Source organism: Marmota flaviventris, chromosome 11, assembly GCF_047511675.1.
Source record: "Marmota flaviventris isolate mMarFla1 chromosome 11, mMarFla1.hap1, whole genome shotgun sequence".
NCBI classification, from domain to species: Eukaryota; Metazoa; Chordata; class Mammalia; order Rodentia; family Sciuridae; genus Marmota; species Marmota flaviventris.
Window position 1 is genome coordinate 7,418,341 of NC_092508.1, and position 22,248 is coordinate 7,440,588.

Below are 22,248 nucleotides of genomic sequence, written 5' to 3' on the forward strand. Positions count from 1 at the left end.
ACGCCCAAAAACTCCCAGACAGATGAAGATTAGAAAACTGCCTTCCTCCAGGCATAGTAGAGTTCTTTCTTTGATAAATTGACAAAGACTGGACAAAGCACTGAAGAATGCCCTGGAGGAAGCAATCTTTACCTGGCCTGAAGGACACATGGCCTAGAACCTCTCTCCAAAACTGTGAGCCAAAATAAACCTTTCCTCTATATAAGTTAATCATCTCAGGCATTTTGTTATAGGGAAAGCTAACACAGTTTCCACTCCTTACACAGAAATATTTCTGTCATGTCCCAGATATTCCACATTAGAACTTTTTTTGAAAAGACATAAAGTAGAAATTAAATTATTTCCATACTACTTCAGGAACACAGGGCCTTTACATTAGAGAAAGAATGATACACACTAAGAAAACAAAAAATTATTTCATTAATATTTTGTGTTAAAAAAAAATTCAACCTTTTTGCAACATTTCATTCCAGCAACTGCACTGTATACAATTCTAAAGTGGTTCTAGCCAAGAGGTGAAGAATGGCAATGATAAATAAAACCTCTGTCTTGATACACCACATTCATAATAATAATTCTCTTTAGAAACTAGGATGACTGGGGATTCTCACCTTAAGGTATACAATTTAGTGATGTTTAATTTTTTTGTTTCTTATAAGAGTATGAATTACTTTTATAATCAAACCACAATATAATACACACACAGACACACACACACACACACACACACACACACACAGAGACAAGTATACATATATCTTTATTTCTATTCAGAACACTGGAACAGGAAATAGTGAGACTTATCAATAAAAAATAACTATGCTTTTTCACAAATCCATTTATTTGGTTTATGATTTATGACAACATGCTAAGCAAAGATTTTCCTTTTCTGGAACCTACTACTGCAGGATTTTACACATTTTATAATTACCATCCCAGCAAATAAATGTGACTATCTCCCCAAAAGCACAGAGAACCATACCAGAGGACTTCCCATTCTGCCAAATGCGACTGGTACTCATTTCTTTTCTCTGTGTAAGATTAAATGATGACATAAAAAGTACTACAGCACAGAGTCTTTTGGTGCAATAAAACTGCAAATTACTTACATAATGGCAATTTACAGTACCTATGTCCTGTGACAGATGATACAGGGGAAAGTTATTAAGTTTGACTGAAATAAAGTAAAAAGGGCAGCGGAAGAAAAAAATGAAGAAGAGAAACAGCAACAAACCATGCTCCTGATGGCTAAATGCCACCCTTTGAGTCAGGGCTTCCCAGACACTAAATGGAGCTCTATGGCCAGTGCCACTCAACACAGCACCATCACCGCCGCCGCAGCACTGGAAAGGGAGTGGGTTCAAAATGCAAATCACCAGGTCTCACTGCAGACCTCTGGAATCTGTTTCCGGGAATGGAGTCCTAGGTCTGTATTTTAACCAGCTCTCCTGGAGGCTCTGATGCTCAGTAATGACTGGGAAGACCACACAGCCTCCCAGGAGTGACTGAAGAGCACTGCTTAACACGCCTTAGCTGCACACTTCCAGGTGACACCTTTCCAAACACATAACCATACTGGCCAGGACACCAGTGTAGGTAAGGCTGCTAACTGTAACTTTGTTAAAGTCACCTCAAGTGATCCTGCTGTCATCAGCTGTGAAACAAGAGGAACTGTTTCCACATCTAAATACATCTTAATCGTCTGTCATCTCAGATTGTGAGTTAGAAGATCCAACTGGTTGAACAAATCAACAGACTAGAACCCCACTGTTCTATTAAATTCTTTCTAAATCAGAAAGAATTTTTTTTTCTTCTACAAAGATAGCAAAATGAAGTCTTCCTTGACCACTCCATCTAAAAACCAGTGGTTTTCCAATGGATAATCTGCCACTACCTTACCCCAAGATATTAGACAATGTCTGGAAACATTTTTGTCTATCACAGCTGGGAAGGGCACTTTGACATCAAAGGGGCAGAACCCAGGATGTTGCTATACATCCTGTAATACACAGGATAGCCCTCCTCCCCCAACAAAGAATACCCAGGCCAAAATGTCAGCAGGGCTGAGGGTAAGAAACCCTAGCTCCCTGGCTCTCCCTGTGTCCTCCTAGCATTGAACACAATCCTCATCACTCCCTGAAGTAACCATGGCCATGTCTTTGTATATTGGGTCATTTTCCACACCCCCTGCCTACATTCCATGAGGACAGAAACCTTGTCATCACTAGTTTCACAGTGCCTAGAACAGGAGTGGCACAGGGTACAACACAATAATCACTTTCTAAATAAAAGTGAAAATAAATGAGCGGGAAACTATCCCCAGGAGATGAAGGAAAAATAGACTATAATCTAAGATATAAAATCAGAGAAAAACACTAATCATTTGTTGTAAGTTGGAGATTATATATCTTCTCGAAAATTCATATATTGAAGTCCTAAGCCCAAAGTACCTTCAGAACATGACCTTATTTGGAAATAAGGTTGTTGCAGATGCAATTAGTTAAGATGAAGTCATATTGGAATAGGGACTTACCCAATAGAACTAGTGTCCTTATGAAAAGGGAAAATCTGGACTGAGATGTACTCACCAAGATAACATCACATGAAGATGAAGGCAAACACTGGGATGATATGTCTAAAGGCCGAAGAATGCCAAAGATTGCCAGCAACCACCAGCAGCTAGGAGAGAGAGAGAACAGATCCTCCTTCACAGCTTTCAGAAAGAATCAACCCTGCCAACACCTTGATCTCACACTTCTAGCCTCCAGAACAGTAAGAAGTAAATTTTTATTGTGCAAGTCAGTTTATAGCACAGCAGGCCTTCCGTATCCATAGCTTCCACATCTGTGGATTCAACAGACTGAAATATTCTGGAGAAAAAAAATTACTGAACATGTACAGACTTCTTCTCATTAATTCCAAAAATATATAACAATAACTATTTATACGTATCAACTATACTGTATTAGGTATTATAAATAATCTAGAAGTGATTTTAAAGAAGGATATGAATAGGTTATATGCAAATACACCATTTTATATAACTACCTGGAGCATCAGCAGATTTTGGAATCCACAGGGTGTCCCGGAACCAATCTAGGATGTGAGGGATGGAGACACTTTATTACAACACCTCCAACAAATAATCACACCACTGTAACCAGGTTCCTGAGACACTGTGAAAATTTCTCTCCAAAGACTTCAAAACAACTATGTCATGTATAACTAAGAAGAACCAATAAAATAAAATTTAAAAAATAAATAAGTATATAGGGAGAGTAAAAAAAATCTAACACAGGGCCTAATTAATAAAACAGATTAAAGTCTAAAGGGTTAAAAAATACTTATCTTTTGCCAGGCACAGTGGCACACACCTATAATTCTAGCAACTCAGGAAATTGAGCAGGAGGACTGCAAGTTCAAGGCCAGCCTCAGTAACTTAGGGAGACCCTATGTCAAAATAAAAACTAAAAAGGATTGAGATGTAGTTCAGTGGTAGATGGTAGAGCAACCCTGGGTCCAATTTAATTTTCAAATGAATTTACCAATGCTTATTATTAAGACACTAAGAAAGAAATCCAAATTTATAAATATTTAGTGTGTGATGGGTAGCACTTCAGCTCATAGGGAAAAAAGTTTTCTTACCAAATGGTATTCCAAAGGGGAAAAAAATTAATTAGTCACTATATCCTATCTACTTCATACCAAACTTGATGGATTAAAGAAGTGGCCATAAGAAACAAAAATATAAAAAAAGACAAATAGACTTACTTGCAAAAAGTTAAAATCGCTAAGTACTGAATATATACTATCATAAAGGCAAATATCTTGCTTCCCCTGTTAGATACACTATTCCAAAATTTAGAACAAAATGAAAAACTCCCTAAAGTGCTGCAAGTTAAATATATTCTAGATTGCAAAGCCAAATAAAAAAGCACATTAAAAATAATAAGAATACAGTGCAAACTCACTGAGGAACAATAATGTAAAAATTCTAAATAAAATATTAACAAATTGAACCCTCAGAATATAGTGAAGATGATACTCAAAGTACATTCTAAGAGAATCAATCCACTAATATAATTCCCTACATAATAATAAGGGAAGGTGGACAACAGATGCCAAAAAAAAAAAAAGCTCATGATATAATTAATCACCAGTTCATATTAAACAATATCTAAAATTTTTAACTGAAAAGTGGAAAACTTCAGTAATTAAAGTTACATGTATAAAAAGGATAAATATGGCATATTACTGCCATTCCCTTTAAAGTTAGGATAGAATTTAAATTTTAAGATTACTTTTAAAAATACTTTAAAAGACCTAAACAACCAACAAGCCCTGTTCTTGAATTGAAAGACTCAATATTATAGAGTTGACTGTAAGTCAGTCAAAAAGTTAATGTGATTCCAAATTCCAATCATGACTTTATAGAAACTGACAAGCTCTGTCTGGCATGGTTGCAATCCCTGTTACTCAGGAGGCTGAGGCAGGAAGATCACAAGTTTGAGGCCACTCTGTCTCCACATAAAAATAAAAAGGGCTGGGGGTATAGCTTACTGGTAGAGCACCAGTGGGTTCAATCCCCTAGTTGGGGGAACGGGGGAGCTGGGGGTTAAAAACGCATCTTAAAAATCAAATGGGGCGGGCTGGGATTGTGGCTCAGTGGTAGAGTGCTTGACTAGCATGTGTGAGACACTGGGTTGGATTCTCAGCATTGCATACAAATAAACAAAATGAAGTCCATTGACAACTAAAAAAAAATTTTTTTTAAATCAAATGGGGAAAAAAAGGGAAGGAATATAGATTCAGATCTGAAAAGACATTTCTCCAAAGAAATCTGTATTGTGATTCCATTTTATAAATTTCAAGAACTGTGGGCTGGGATTGGGGCTCAGCGGTAGAGCGCTTGCCTAGCACGGGCGGGACCCAGGTTCGATCCTCAGCACCACATAAAAATAAAGGCATTGTGTTGTGTCCATCTACACCTAAAAAATAAATATTTTTAAAAAAAAGAACATGCAAAATTAAAACAATAATTTAGGTATACAAACTATGTGGTTCAAGCATGAAGAAAACAAAATTCATATCATTTAAGAAAGGCTAAGGAAGACGCAGGATTAGGAACAGGCACATAGAGATCTTCAAAGGCAATAATTTCTTAAAGTGATGGTTGTATACGTAGGTATTTGTTGTCCTGTTATTCTAGATATCTTACACAGTCTGCATACATTATTTTGTAACTTCTCATTATTTAATAAAAGATCACAACTTAAAAACAGGAGCATATTGAATGTATGTAAAGATATGTATAGTCTTAAGTCCAGACTCAATCATTCACTAAAAATCTCTGAGGTCCTATCATGCCTTTCTAAGTAGCTACCTGTTAGGAGTTAGCAAACTCCTTGATTTTCATCTTTTCTTCTAAAGTTGCATTAACAAGGAGATCATGCAAGAAGGAGGGAAGATAGCAAGGGACGATGCTCTGATCAACTACTGAGTTTGAGTTTGGCAAAGGAAGTTTGGCAAAGGCAGTGCTTGCCAAAAATCCAGAGTAAAGAGGTTTGTATAAGCTAATTAAAAGTATTACAGGAAGAACGATGTGATTTTAACACTAAGATATTTTTCCATTAATTACTTTTTTTAATTTTTTTTAGTTGTTGAGGGACCTTTATTTTATTTATTTTTATGTGATGCTAAGGATTGAATCCAGTGCCTCACACATGCTAGCCAAGCACTCTACCACTGTGCTACAACCCCAGTGCCCATTAATTATTTTTTAACTGCTCAAAATTCATTGAAACCTCAGCTCTCAATTCCTGTGAGATACAAAGATTGGCTGAGTCCAAACCAAGCACTTACAGCAAGCATCATGGTGGGCAGTTTTGAGTTCAAGGACTACACTTATTCCTTCCTATTGCCTAGAAACAGAATGGAACCAGGCCTGGACTATGCCTACCACACTATCACCTAAGGGTTCCTTTCATCACAACAGTGCAAAGCCACACTATGACCCTTAAGTTGAAGCTGGATTCCAGATGACTGAGGAAATGGGATACCTCTTTCGGTTTGGTAAGCTGACTGCTGAGATAATCAATAAATAAATTAGCATAAAGTACACTGACTTCTATGGAAGGAATTTTATGAAGATAGCTTTAATACTTCTCATAAAATAAGCAATACAATCACAAGTACTAATAATGCAACTAAGGGTGTTATAGTAAGAAAATGTTATCAATCACTCAATCAACCTGTGAATTAATTATGTGGAAGACTGTATTAAATAATGAAAGGAAATTTTAAAAGACACCTTCTCAGACACTTACAGTAGCTGAAAAGTCAGACAAAAGGCTTGTGTTAAAAAACATCAAAAATATTGAACAATTCAGAAAAAAAAAATGTTGTCATCTGCTTTCCATATTCACACCCAATTCAGCCAAACACATGCCCCTCTTCTATCCCCACACACTGCAATACACTCTTCTCTCCTTAAAGGCTTCACCCTCTTTATAGAAACCTACAAAGCCATACTTGTCTTTCAAAGTTCATCCCAAATGCTTCTTGCATCCTTCAAAGTCTTTTATAACCTAACTGCACATTTATGATCTTTCCCAATTCTTCTCTATGATGGTACCTCCCTACTTTAGATTTAACCTGAACATTAACTGTCTGACTTTGACCAAACTATCCTTCTTAAGTATCAGTTTCCAAATACACAAAATAGGGAAATTATTACCTAACTTATTTATTTATTAACAGGTATTGGGGGGGTGTAACAGAGGCATGAGAAGAACGAGTTGAGAATAGAAATATTTGGGAATAATAATAAAGGACCCAAAAGTAGTTGTTAGAACTACATTCCCTATTTCAGAAGCTAGAGGAAAGATAGACCACATTAATAAGAGACTGGTAAATATTAAAAAGATCCAAATCAAACTTCTAAAGATAAAAACTGTTGATGGCTGAGATAAAAAATATAGATTGAATATACTAGATGATTAGACTGAAAGCAGATTAGACACTGCAGAAGGAAAAAAATGGTAAACTTGAAGATACAGCTTTAGAAATTATCCAGAATGAACCGGAGAGAGAAAAAAAGGTTAAAAAAAAAAAAGAGCAGTGAGCTATATGGCAAATTTAAGCAATTTAATATAAGTGCAATTAAAATCTACAAGTGAGAGGGTAGAAAAACATATATGAAGAAATAAGAGTCAAATATTTTCCACAAAGAATTCAAAGACACCAAATCATAAGAAACGTAAATATAACTATACCAAGACACATCATAATCAATTTGCTTAAAACCAGTTTAAAGGGAATACTATAAAAGCAGCCAGAGAAAAAAAGACACATTAAGTAAAGGGAGAGAGAAATAAGGATGTCAGCAGATTTCTTTTCAGAAAAAAGTAAGGTAGGACACAATAAAGCAATAGGGAAAATCAAAAATTCTTTCCTCGACAATATACCTTTCAAAAAAGCAAAGGAAAAATACTAAATTTTCAGTCCTATGAAAGCTGAAATAATCATTACCAGCAAGTTCACATTAACAAAAATCTTAAAGGAAAGTGTAAGGCAGAAAGAAAAGGGGAACAGACGCAAATGTGAATGAATCTAAACAACCAAACAGAAAGCCTCAAGTAACTAACTCCATGGTAACTATGATGATTATATTCTTATAATTAAAAAGATAACTGTTAGTTTATAAATAATAAAAAACATGTACTGGGGTTCATAACATATATAATCAGAATGAGGTGACATCACTATAGATTCTACAGAGTTTAAAAAGATTGTTATAGGGCTGGGGTTGTGGCTCAGTGGTAGATTGTTTGCTTCTCATATATGAGACACTGGGTTCAATTCTCAGCACCACATATAAATAAATGAATAAAATAAAGGTCCATCAACTAAAAAAATTTCTTAAAAAAAGATTGCTATAGATTCTGCAATAGCACAGGCCTATAATACCATCAACTTGGGAGACTGAGGCAGGAGGATCCAAGTTTGTGACCAGCCTGCGCAACTAGCAAGACCTTGTCTCAAAAAAATAAATAAAAAGGGCTGAGGTATGGATCAGCAGAAGTACACCCCTGGGTTCAATCCTCAGTACCAAAAGATAATAATAAGAGATACAGAGTTTAAAAAGAAACAAGAGATTATTATGAGCAACAATACACCAATAAATTCAACAACTCAAATGAATAAACAAAGTTCATGAAAGAAAAAAAAACAAAGTTCATTCAAAAAAAATTAAATTTGTAGATACAAAGCCTTCCCACAAAAAGCCAGGCATTGTAGGCTGGGGTGGTGGCTCAGTGGTAAAGCACTTGCATAGCATGTGTGAGGCACTGGGTTCGATTCTCAGCACCATAAATATATATATATATATATATATATATATCTCCATCAATAATTTAAAAAAAAAAAAAAGCCAGGCATTGTAGCACACAACTGTAAGCCCAGTGGATCAGGAGGCCCAACAGGAGCATCTCAAGTTCAAGGACAGCCTCAGCAACTTAGCAAGGCCCTAAGCAACATAGGCACTGTCTCAAAATAAAAACTAAAAAAGAGCTTCGAATGTGGCTCAATGGTTAATCACCCCTAGGTTCAATCCTTGGTACAAAATAAATAAATAAGACAAAAGGAAAACAAACTTTCTCACAAAGAAATTTCAGATCAAATGGATTTACTAGTAAATACTATAAAATATAAGGGAAAAATACCTATCTACATAAAGAATTTCAGAAAATTGAAGAAAAGGAACATTTTCCAACACATTCAAGGTTTCCAGCATAACCGATATTCAAAACAAAGATATTACAAGGAAAAAAAAACTCTAATCAGTATTCTTCATGAACACAGATCCAGAATTTTAGGAAATCAATTTCAACTACATACAGAAAGAATAATACCTCAGGAACAAGTGGGGTTTATCCCAGAAGTACAAGGTTACTGTTTCAGTTTGGATCTTAACATCCCCCAAAGGCCTTTATGCTAAAGGCTTAGTGCCCAGTCCAAGGCACTATTAGAAGGTGGCAGAACCATTATAAGGTGGAGCATGGTTTCAGTTACATCACTAGGGGCTTAGTATACCCTTGAGGAGGATATTAGGACCCTGTCCCCTTCCTCCCTGCATCTCAGCTGCCATGAGGTATTTGGCTGAGCCCCACCATGTGCTCCCTGTCATGACATTCTGTCTAATCACAAGCTCAAAGCAAATGGGCCAAGGGACTGAAATTTATGAAACCAGGTCCAAAATAAATCTTTCCTCCTTTTAAGCTAATTATCTCAGATATTTTGTCACGGTGACAGAAAGTTGAATAAAAGTTACTTCTAATATTTTGAAAATCAATATAATTCAACACATTAACAAACTAAAACTGAAAAACCTTATGATTATTCAGTAGACTCAGAAAAAGCATTTGACAAAATCCAATATTTATTCCTAATTTAAAACTTTCAACAGCAGCTGTGAATACAACTTAGTAGTAGTAGAGTACTTGTCTAGCCTGCACAAGGCTCTGGGTTTGATACCCAGCACTACAAAAGTAAAAAATAAAAAACTGTTAGCAAACTTTGAATGAAAAGAAACTTCCTCACTGATAAAAAGCATTTACAAAAAAAAAAAAAAAAATCGGGCTGGGGATGTGGCTCAAGCGGTAGCGCGCTCGCCTGGCATGCACGCAGCCAGGGTTCAATCCTCAGCACCACATACAAACAAAGATGTTGTGTCCGCCAAAAACTAAAAAATAAAATATTAAAAAAATTCTCTCTCTCTCTCTCTCTCTCTCTCTCTCTCTCTCTCTCTCTAAAAAAAATCTACAGCTGTCATTTCAGGGTATGATGATATGACTGAGCATGATTATGAAAAAAACTATGTGCTTAAAATAGGTTCATACATCCCTCTGATTTCCAGCTCCCTGTGCCATACTTATAATGTCGGGGAAGCAGAGACTGACAGAATTCTGAACAGTTTCTTGCAAAGACTAAATGCTTTCTCCCTAAGATCAGAAACAAAACAAAAATGCCAGCTCTCATCATTTCTCTTCAATGTTATACTGGGAATTGTGGCCACTGCAATAAAGTAGGGGGGAAAAAAGATTGCAAAGGAAAAAGACTGTATTCAGAGATGGCATAATTTTGTACAAATCCAATGGAATCTACAAAAATGCTAATAAAATAAATAAGTGATCTTAAAGGACTGACAGAGAACGTCTGTGTACAAAAATCAATCAAAAAAAACAAGCAGAAATTTTCAAAATGAAAGAAACAATAAAACAAACTAAAAATTCAATAGAAAGCATCACCAACAGACTAGACTACTTGGAAGACACAACCTCAGGCAATGAAGACAAAATATATAATCTTGAAAATAGAGTTGACCATGGAGAGAAGATGTTAAGAAACCACGAACAAGAACTATGGGATAACAAGAAAAGACCAAATTTAAGATTTATCAGGATAGATGAAGGTGCAGAGACACAATCAAAGGAATGCACAATCTTTTCAATGAAATTATATCAGAAAATACCCCAAACCTAAAGAATGAAATGGAATATCAAATACAAGAGGTTTACAGAACCCCAAATGTACAAAATTACAACAGACCCACACCAAGACACATTATAATGAAAATGCCTAATATACAGAATAAGAATAGAATTTTAAAGGCTGAGAAAGAAAAAGATCAGACTACGTATACGTATAAAGAGAAACCAATTCAGATCACAGCTAATTTATCAACCCAGACCTGGAATAACATATACCAAGCTCTGCAAGAAAATGGATGCCAACCAAGAATCCTATATCCAGCAAAATTAAGCTTCAGATTTGAAAGTGAAATCCTCCATGATAAACAAAAGTTAAAAGATTTGCAAAGATAACGCCTACACTACAGAACATTCTCAACAAAATATTCCATGAAGATAAAATGAAAAAAAAAAAGTGAAAACCAACAAAGGGAGGAACTACCCTATTGAAATAGTCAATCAAAGGAGAAACTAATTCAAAGTAAAAACTAGAAATGGGGCTGGGGTTCTAGCTCAGTGGTAGAACGCTTGCCTAGCACATGTGAGGCAGTGGATTTGATCCTCGGCACCACATAAAAATAAATAAATAAAATAAAGGTATTATGTCCATCTACAACTAAAAAAAAATTAAAAAAGAAAAAACTAGAAATAAACACAAATGACTGGGAATACAAATCATACCTCAATAATAACCCTGAACATTAATGGCCTAAACTCATCAATCAAAAGCCACAGAGTAGCAGACTGGATTAAAAATCAAGACCCAACAATATGCTATCTTCAAGATTCACCTCACAGAGAAAGACATCCACAGACTGAAGATGAAAGGATGGGAAAAAAGTATCATTCACATGGATCACATAAGCAAGCAGGGATTTCTATCCTCATATCAGATAAAGTGGACTTTAAGCCAAAGTTAATCAGGAAGGACATTTCTTACTGCTTAAGGGAATTATACATCAACAAGACCTAACAATCATGAATATTTATGCCCCAAACAATGGAACATCTACATACATCTAACCAACTTTTCTCAATTTCAAGACTCAAAAAGACCACAACACAATAATAGTGGATAACTTTAACACACCTCTCTGGTCACCACTGGATAGATCCTCCAAATATAAACTAAATAACAAAGCTAGAGAAGTAAAAATTACAATTGATAATTTAGACTTAACAGACATATATAGAATATTTCATCCATCAATAACTGAATACCCTTTCTTCTCAGCAGCACATGGATCCTTCTCTAATATAGACCAGCTTGTGTAAGCTATCACATATGTTGGCATACAACTGTAATATTACCTTAATATACTTTGAGCATCTGTAGGGTTATTTTGAGAACTTCCTTTCCATTGATATTAATTTTTGTGTTTTTGCTTTTTTCTTATTTATACTTATTTTTTATCAGATTTTAGCTGTATATTTTTTCTCTATTTTATGTATGTCTGCTCCTACTCTATTTTTTCCTTCCTACTATATAATTTGAAATTAATTTGATTGTTATTCTAGCATATTTCTGATACAAGTACTTTAAGTTATAAATGTTCATCTGAGTACTGTTTCATCTCAGAGATCCTGATATTTTAAGATTTTATTAACACTTAGTTCAAAGCATTTTTTATTTATTTATTTTATGCTTTCTTTCTTGACCTCTGTGTTATTTATAAGTGTGCCACTTCATTTTGAAATAGTTGACACTATTAGTGTGTCAATAGTGAGGGTGGGATTCTATATATCTTAAGGTGAGTGATTTCTAATGTAATAAAACATGCAGGAGGCTAGGGTTGTGGCTCAGTGGTAGAGCGCTTGACTAGCATGTGTAAAGCCCTGGGTTCAATTCTCAGCACCACATATAAATAAATAAAAAATAAAGATCTGTTGCTAACTAAAAAATATTTTTAAAAAAACACGCAGGAAATATAGTCTGCATGATTTCAATTTTTAAAAAGTAGTGGAAATGCTTTTTATATTGATTATATCTGTTACATGTCAAAACTGATCAAATTACATACTTCAAATATGTGCATTTTACTGTATGTCAATTTTACCTCAAGAAAGCTATGGAAAACAAGCACATAAAACAAACAAAAAAAAAAAAACTCTCAAACTTCAGTAATAAGAAAACACAAAATAGAACTAAAAATGGGCAAAAGATTTGAACAGACACTAAACCAAAAAAGAGATGTGGAGAGTAAATTAGCTCATGAAAAAATGTTTAACATCTAGATGCTTAACACACTAGTCTAGGGAAAGGCAAGTTAATATACTAGTCTAGGGAAAGGCAAGTTAAAAACCAAAATCATGATGCAGTGGCACATGCCCATATTCCCAGCCATTCGGGAGGCTGAGGCAGGAGAATCAAAAGTTCTAGACCAGCCTGAGAAACTTAGTGAGTCCCTACTCAAAATTTTTTAAAAGGGTTAGGATGTAGTTCAATAGCAGAGTACTTGCCCAGCATCTCTAAAGTGTGGGTTCAATTCCTAGTACCAAAAAATAAAATGAGATATTACTGCATATCTATTAGTATGTCTAAAACTAAAAAGACTTACCATACCAATAGTTGGCAAGCATATAGAAGAACTGGACTTCATACATACTACTGGGGGAATGTAAACTTTGGAAAACTTTTGACAGTTTCTTTAAAAAGTTAAGGATATATCTACTACATGATCAGCCATTCTACTCCTAGGTATTTAACCAAAATAAATAAAACTATATTTCTACACTGTGACTTGTACAATTTTACACAGCAGCCTTATTAAATTAGCTAAAAACTAGGAACACCAATATGGCCATCAGTAGGTCAACATATTAATCAAGTGATGAGCAACTATACAATGGAATCTTACTCAGCAATAAAGAGGAATAGACAATGTACAAATATATCACAATGAGTTCTATTTTTATGTATAATTATGATGCTGCAATAAAAATGTTTTAAAAAAGAGCAACTACTAACATACTAAACAATATAAATGCATCTCAAAATAATTATATTAAATGAAAGAAGCATAACTACAACCTGTATGATCCATCAATATAATAAAAAATTCTAGGAAATCAAAACTTATGTATAGTGATAAAAAGATCATTGGCTATCTGGAAGGCAGGTTGGGGGAAAGAGGCTTAAGGATGTTTTGAGGGTAACAAATATGTTCACAATCTGGCTTATACTGACAGTCTCACAAGTATTAAAATTTAACAAACTGCACACTTTAAGTATATGTGTCTTATATAGTGTGTCGATAAATCAGCTTTTAAAAATGGTCTTATTAATCCTCATAACATAAATCAAGCCCTAATTCACTTATTAAAAATTTTTCCGTTAACATATTTCAATCATAAATTCATAATATCCTTACTTCCAAATTATGAAGATTGAGTTTGTCAAAAATTTACTAAGTCACAAAGAAAACAAATGTCTTATTTCAGCAAGAGATCTCTGAACAATTCAAACATTTTTCACTTAAAAACTTAGCTGAGGGGCTGTGGCTGTGGCTCAGCAGTAGAGCACTCGCCTAGCTCGTGTGAGGCGCTGGGTTCGATCCTCAGCACCACATAAAAATAAATAAGCAAAAATAAAGGTATTGGGTCCAACTACAACAAAAAAAAATTTAAAAAACCTAGCAGATAGGGCATTATGTAAAAATGTGGATGTGTAACCGATGTGATTCTGCAATCTGTATTTGGGGTAAAATTGGGAGTTCATAACCAACTTGAATTCAATGTATGAAATATGATATGTCAAGAGCTTTATAATGTTTTTAACAACCAATAAAAAAAAATTTAAAAAAAAAAAACCTAGCAGAGGACTTGGGTTGTGGCCCAGTGGTAGAGCACTTGTCTAGCATGTGTGAAGCACTGAGTTCAATCCTCAGCACCACATAAAAATAAATAAAATAAAGGTATCGTGTCCATCTACAATTAAAAAAAAAAAAAACTTAAGCTTTAAAAATAAAGCCATGTAAATTGCTGTTTGGCTCCTCCCAAGCATAACACCTGCTAACATTTCATATCCAGTCCTTTAAAACTGATTAAAGCTAACCATGGCAGACATTAGAAAAAGTATTAAGGTGAGCAATGCTCTCTAAACCAGGTAAACAGTAACGTGCAGACGTCTCTCTGCATCCCTGAGTACCAAGACAATCACCACAACCTCCTCTCCTCATGAACGCTTCATGGAAGACAGAAACCATCCAATTTCATTAAAGAGGCCTGAAGGGAAACCTGAAGGACAGAACTCTTCATTTAGCACCTGATCCACAACTATCCTTTGGGATACCCAAGCTCCCAAGTCTACTAGACACCACCAACTACTTCCCTTTAGTTGAAGAATTTTCTCAGGCAACAGATAATTTCTTGATATATCAATCTATTTCACTACTTGCCTTTTTCTTTACCATTATTGTAATATGTTGATGCTTCATACCCAGGATTCAGGCTACAGTCAGACACTGACTTAGGAAGGCAGCATTGTGTAGAGTTGGAAGCAACATGAGCTTGAAAATCAGATATAGCCACAACTTTGGGTCTAACACTTGTAAAATTGTGACTTAAGTAAGCCCCTGAACTTCAATTTTCTCCTAATCATCTTCCTCAATGGACAATTGGTGTTAATTGACACAATGCATGTGAACTGCTTCAGACAGCAGAGGGAATCCATAAATGATAATCCCTTTCTTCTAATTAAAACCGAGTTCTGGTGCTGGGGTTGTGGCTCAGTAGTAGAGTGCTTGCTAGTATGTGTGAAGCACTGAGTTCGATTCTCAGCACCACATATAAATAAATAAAGGTCCATCAACAACTAATAAAATATTTTTAAAAAAAGACAAGTTCTGAGGACAGGGTACTTTATCATCGGTCCTTACCCCTATGAGACTTCATGAGAGACATTTTCACTATATACTGCATCATACAAAGATCCTTCCCCACCTGTGTGAACACTGGCTCTTGTCTGCCACCATTAGTGCAGCCCAGAGCCAGCCAGTTATTGAGAGCCAAGAAAGGAACCCAAAGTAGTTGGACTAACAATTGATTAACTTGACCAATTCTAGCTTCAATATAGCTAGTCATAGCAGCTCTCGGTCATCAAGTTCTTGCTAGGGCTGCAAATAAAATGCTCTCAACCTGAAAAGTCCTTGTCAAACCGTTTTGCTTCATGTTACATGACAAAAAACATCTTGTGCGGGTCCACAACTATCCTCGTCTAATAAAGATAACAAAAACTCTGGCCAAGTCTCCACCTCTCTGACATCACCAATAATGGTCCACACATTTGGACCTCAGAGGGATCTACTGACTTATTCTCAGTTTCATTTGTCCCTGTGCCCACAGCTACTTATTTAAAAACAAAAAACAAAGACAAAAATAAAAAACAACTTTTTAGAGGTTGAAATAAAAAGATTTTCTAGAAACTACATTCTAGAAGACTGGTCATATAATATTATGAGAAACCAAGGTCTGAAATAAATAAAGCTTATAAATCTTCCACACACACACACACACAAAAAAAATGTTGTTAAACTTTTTTGAACTTGAATATTGGCTCATCGCTGAATCATTCCAAGTACAATACCTAAATTCAGCTGGTTCTATAGACATTCCGAGATAAGCACTATAAACTGTGGTACAAATATAATTCAAAAACATTTAGGAGCTTAGGCTGGGATTGTGGCTCAGCGATAGAGTGCTTGTCTAGCATGTGTAAGGCCCTGGGTTCAATCCTCAGCACCACATAAAAATAAATAAATAAAATAAAGGTATTGTATCCAACTACACCTAAAAAATAAATATTAAAAAAAAACATTTAGCAGCAACAAAACTCAGAAGGATAAACTTTTGCTTGTAAATAAATCAACTAACCTAAAAAGCTTAATGCATTAATTTTTTCATTCGATGGCTCTTTCAGTAGAGTATCATCAAAATTTTCAGGGGAACCCAACTCGATGTGTCATGGGCAATCATATGCACTGTAGAAGGCTCTAGGAAAAGGTGAAAGAGCTTAACTATAAAAGGGAAAAAATTACTCAATTGCAGAAAGACCAATGTAAATTTGATTACGATAACCAAAGGTCCATGAAGTTCAAAACTTCACACAGGGCCACCTTTTAAGCAATAAAATTCCTGAAGTCAATCAAGTAACCAACAAATATTCCTTGAGTTTCTGCTGTGGCCTGAATAAGTGAGTGTCTCTCAAAGATCAATGTGTTAAAGACTTAGTTCCCAGCCCAGGGCACTACTGGGCAGTGATGGAATCTTTAAGAGGTGGGGCCTACTGGGAGGTTTTTAGGTCACTGGGTGTCACCCTATGTCCTTCCTCAGAACTCTTTCTTTCACTTCCCAGCTATATGGTAAGTGGTTCTGCTCAGCCATGTGTTCCCACATGATATGCCACCACAGGCCGAAAGCAACAGGGTCAACTCATCACAGACTGAACCTCTAAAACTATAAGAGAAAATAAATCATTTTTCTTTATATTTTTATTATCTCAGATAGTTGTTATCCAAAGCTAACATACATAGCATCTAATATACCTCAGTAAAATGCTACAGGGATACAGATAACCATTCTGTTCATCACCTCAGGATGATTCTGGTATAACTAAAGAACAGAGTATTAAACTACCAGTAAGCAGCCAAACCAAAAAAGATACCATTGAAGGGGTGAAAGACCAGAGAGCTCATCCCAACTCTGTTCTGACTGATTAGATGTCTCTCCTTTAGCAAAGTACGGGCGGGCTTCTATTGTCTCATACAGAACAAAAGAGGGTTAAACAAGATGATATCTATAGCCTCTTCCACTCTGGCTCTAGGAATATGAGATCAAAAGACAAGGGAGAAAATCTGGGTCTTTAAAAATTGGTAGGATTGAACTGACTGATGGGAAAGGCAAGGATATACTAGGGGAAAAGCATGAAGGTAAAAATGAATATGTCTTGTATGATTCCACTTACATGAAATATCTAAATTTGTCAAAATCATGGCAACACAAAGTAGAATGGTGGTTGCCAGGGACTGGGGAGTAGGGGACGATGAACTGTTTGATGGGAATGTAGTTTCAATTTTACATGAAAGTTCTAGAGACCTGTTATATAACAATATAGTTAGCACCACTGAACTACCACTAAAAAATGTTTAAGAACATAAGTTTTAAATTATGTGATTTTTTTAAAGAGTCACTGAAATTAATGCCTTATTAGTAGTTATGATGAAAAAGTATTTCAAATCAACTAACTCCTAATGACCAGTCTTAATCCCTAAAACTCCTTTTCTCTCAATTAAAAAATAAAAAAAAAAAATGAGCACATCTTACTAATGAAACATTGAGGCTTCTCCATCTGTAATAAAGCAAAGGGATTTGTTGTTCAGGGATGAGAAGACAATAAAAACACCAATCAGTGGGAGAAATACAAAGCAGGCTATTCAAACACAATCTAATTGTGTCATCCCCATGAGAAATCCAGCCCAAGTCCCTAAGTAAAACCCTTTAGAGAGGCTTCTCTCTACTCTGAGGATAGAGAATCTCTACCTACAATGTCCACCACCATCTGGTCCCTGCCCACCTCTCTCGTCCTCTCCCCCACAAAATTCTGTCCTATTCCTCCAGAGATACAGAGATATACCTTAAGTCCCTGGTCCTCTCCATGGACCCTGCCATCAGAGGGTCTCTGCCCTCCTAATTGCTCTCACCAAAACATTTCCTTTCCTGTGCATCCTGCAGTTCTCAGTTCAGATGCCAAAACACCTGTCACAGCTATAGTTTAACATTTGTGTGATTCCCTGATTACCATCTGCTGAGGACAGGGACCATGTATACATTCACCTTTCCCCATCTCCAAGGCCAAGCACATGCCTGATACCAAGTAAGCACTTAAATATTTGTTGAATAAGTTAATAAATGAATACTATCTATAAGAAAGTAACAAAATTCATAGAGTTTGCGCATCTTCACAAATGAATCTTTGGTAAATAAAAGCAAATGAGTCTAAAATTCCTATTAAACCTTAAAAAAGAGTGTTAGTTCAGATGCCTCTACGTTGTTCTGGCCCTTCTATGTCTCAAGGCAAATGCTGACCAACAAAGACTGATAAGCTAAATACACACCCAGGCACAACATAGATAAAGTTACTGGTTGTTGAATAAATGTTGTTTTGTATATCACAAAACTGTTGTTTCATGTTTTGAAACAACACGTTTGCTACATAGGAAACACCCAGGAAATAACAGAGCAGAATTTCCCAAGACTCAGAAGTAGCGGTGGAGTGCTCACCTAGCGAGTGCAAGGACCTGGGTTCCATCCTCAGCACAACATAAAAATGAATAAATAAAAATAAAGGTGTCCAACTACAACTAAAAATACATAAAATTAAAAAAAAACTAAATAAATCTACCTAAACTATTGTGTTTCATATAAATGCAAGACCAACTACAAAAGCAAATAAACTCTAAGGAGCAAAGTCCCCTGCTGTAGCGTCATTGTTTTCATTCTCAGGAAAAATGTCAGAGAGACTTGTATGAAGAGTAAAATAGACCCAAAATCAAATGACCTTAGATGATTAAATTAGGACTTCAAAATGCCACACTGAACTATTTCCAAAACCCTAAAGAACATAAGGAAAGAAATTACTTAGCACTCCCTAACTCCTCCAACACAATGGTACACACCTGCAAACTTAGCAACTATATAGGCCGAGGCAGGAGGATTCCAAGTTCCAGGCCAGCCTGGGCAACCTGGCAAGACATTTGTCTCAAAATAAACAAAAAGAACTGGGGATGGGGCTGCGGTTGTGGCTCAGTGGTACAGCGCTCACCTAGCACGTGGTTCAGCACCACATAAAAATAAATAAATTAAATAAAGGCATTGTGTCAAACTACAACTAAAAAATAAAATATTTTAAGGGGGGGGGGGGACTGAGGATATATCTCAGTGCTAGGATGCCCCAGGTTCAATCGCCAGTATGTGTGTATGTGTGTGTGTGTGTGTGTGTATATACATACACAATTCTATCTATACTTCAGAGACAAACCAAGTCTCATTTAACCTATCATCCTATTCCTGAAAAGCCCAATCCACATTGATATCCCCCCCCCACCTACATATTTTTGCATTTACACAAATGATATCTTATTGCTTTCCTAATGATTTAAGGTGTGCTGTCTTCTTTCTTTTAAATCCTTTCAAGTACATATAATGCTGTAGGTGCTTAGTAAATGCTTACTGAACTGAAATTATAAGTTTTGAATGGTGGATTTGGGTATGTAAACTACTGCACTTTATTCTTAAATAATGCCATTCCCAAGCCTGTTCACATGTCTGTCTTCGCTCCATCATCATCATCATATTTAAGTATAAAGTCGGTATCAACAATGTTCCTATGCCACTCATTCAAACTCTGAAGGGAGGTCCGGTGCCGCGGTTTCTCTCAAGCGACAACCCGGGCCATAAACACCACCTGCCCCACTTCACTCTGGCAACTCGTCAGCCCCAGGTCGAGTTCCTCCGGCAGAAGACCGGAATCCACAAGTCTAAGCTACAGGCTACTGACCTTAACACCCCGCTCACACTGGGAAGCTAATGCCCTCGAGAAGGACAATTCACGACGTGCCAGTGCACCGCCGTGGAGGGCGCGCAGGGAGGCCGGCGCAGAGAACCACCGCGGAGGGCCGCAGCTCCGGACTCCCGGGCGCCCCGGCCCTGCAGGTCCCCCGACTCTTCGTCGAACCCGGGAGAACGCAGCCTCTCCGGGCTACAAGCTCCACTGGGTCTCCCTCCCAGCGCACCGCACTGGACTCCACGGGAGCACCCGCCCGGCCCCGCATCAGGAGCTGGGGGCGTGGGTGGCCGGGAAGCCGCCGGGGCCGGGAAACGCCGCCGAAGTCAGAGGACGCTTGCCGCGAGCCGCCGCCTCAGGTACGGGGCGAAGCGTCGAGGCGCCCCGGGAGGCCTGCCCGGGTGGCGCCGGGGCTGCGTGCGGAGGGAGGGGGAGGGCCTCACCGTTGCTCCCCGGAGGCCGGCGCCGCGGCGGTCCCGCAGTTGCTAAGGAGAATGCTCTTCCGGGTCACGGGCGCGCGCTCTAGAGCGCGACGGCAGCCGGGTGGAGCCAAGAGCGGCGCGCGCGGGCGGTGGAGTTGGTGGGCCGGCGCTCTGCAGCTGCGGGGCGAAGGGGTGGGAGAGAGGCCGCCACCGCTTCTCTGGCCTCGCCCCACCAGGACGGCTCGCTGTCGCGGGCGGATCCAGTGAAGGCGGTCCCTGACACGCCTTCCTGCCCGGTAGGGCCCCCCTTCCCCCGACGGGCGCGGCCCTCCCTGGCCCCTGCCCTCGGGGCTGTGCACCACCCAGCAGGGTGTCATCCAGCAGGCGCTGTTAGTCATCCTTCCATTCACCCAACGCTACTTTATTGGACACCTGCTCAGGGCTGCGTGCAATACTGGCACTGTGGGTACAGAGGTGGACAACTCAGGTGTGGCCCTTACCCTAGAATGGCCATGGCGCCATTAATAGTGTTGCTTCTGGATCTTTTGTGTGTTGACCCTCATTTCCCTTTACACAATCAGGGAATGAAAGAATGTCACTGAGCAGTTGGTCACCATTGTCAAATGCTGTGGGGATCAAGTGATCATAGAAAAATCTAAATTCAGGAAATCAGTATCGAAGCAGTAGATGACTTGCATCTGTATGGTGAAAGAAACCATTGCCATATATTCTCCATAAGAAAAAAGTACATTAAAATTGTGCCTGGATTTCTTAATGTTTTTAAAAGCACTGTTGTATTGTAAGCAAATTTCAGGATTCCCTATTAAATCACATGAGCTCTTTGAAGATGAAAAAATGTTTAACCTTGCATCTTCAGCGCCTGCAACACACATAGGCCTCAGTATGTTTAAAGAATAAACCCATGGATCCTTTGGTTTTTAACTTTCTCACAGATCCTTCCAGAGCCTTCAGCCAAACTGTGTGTAGGCAAAACTTGTCTATTCAAACTGGAGAAGATGAAAGAAGCCCAACAGGGCAGGAGGCAAGGGTTGGGAGGGGCCAATGGCGACAGGAATGAGAATATCCAGAAGAGGAAGAGAACAAAAGACTGAAACAATGAAATCTGGATTTCAGGAGTAGACATGGAAAATGAAGCCACATAAATCAGAAAAAGAAGCAGAAGTAGTAGTGCAAGGACAAGAGCAAAGACCACACCAGATAGTTCAACAAGGCCGATCTCATTTTGACATCTGGCAGAGAGTATGATGTCAGCCAGTGTGAAGGCTACAGGCTGGGGTGGACATATCCCTGAGCCCTCCAGTGCAATGAGCCCCGCTTCCTCTAGTGGACTAAAAGAAAAACCTGGGGTGTTTAAGTCCGCTTTTGCATTGCTGTAACTGAAAGACCTAACCAGAACAACTTAGAGGAAAAGTTTATTTTAGCTCACAATTTCAGAGGTTCAGTCCGAAGTCAGCTGACTCCATAGTGGTGAGGCATAACATCATGGTGGAAGGGAATGGCAGAGAGAAGCAGCTCAGGACTAGGAAACCAGGAAGAAGAGGGCAGGCTCCACTCACAAAAGACAAAAGATTTACTGCCAAAGGCACGCCCCCAGTGATTTACCTACTCCAGTCACACCCTATCTGCCTACAGTTACCACCCAGTTAATCCATATCAGTCCCAGAATTTCATCATTCACCTCTAAATGTTCTTGCATTTTCTCAAATATGAGCTTTTG

The 22,248-nt window shown here is 37.7% G+C and overlaps 1 protein-coding gene across 7 annotated transcripts in view; it reads right to left on the minus strand.

Moving 5' to 3' along the window:
* Dis3l2 (DIS3 like 3'-5' exoribonuclease 2) overlaps nt 1-20,600 on the minus strand; it is a 332,047-nt gene extending 311,447 nt beyond the window's left edge. For 5 of the 7 annotated variants that reach the window (XR_011709223.1, XR_011709224.1, XR_011709225.1 and 2 more), the window contains exon 1: nt 20,532-20,600. The gene's annotated coding sequence lies outside the window, so the exon portion shown is untranslated. Of the gene's footprint in view, nt 1-2,588; nt 2,675-20,082; nt 20,127-20,531 lie in introns of those variants that run through there. The other 2 variants (XM_071619541.1, XM_071619540.1) reach the window with 2 other exon arrangements.
* Nucleotides 20,601-22,248: the final 1,648 nt, after the last annotated feature.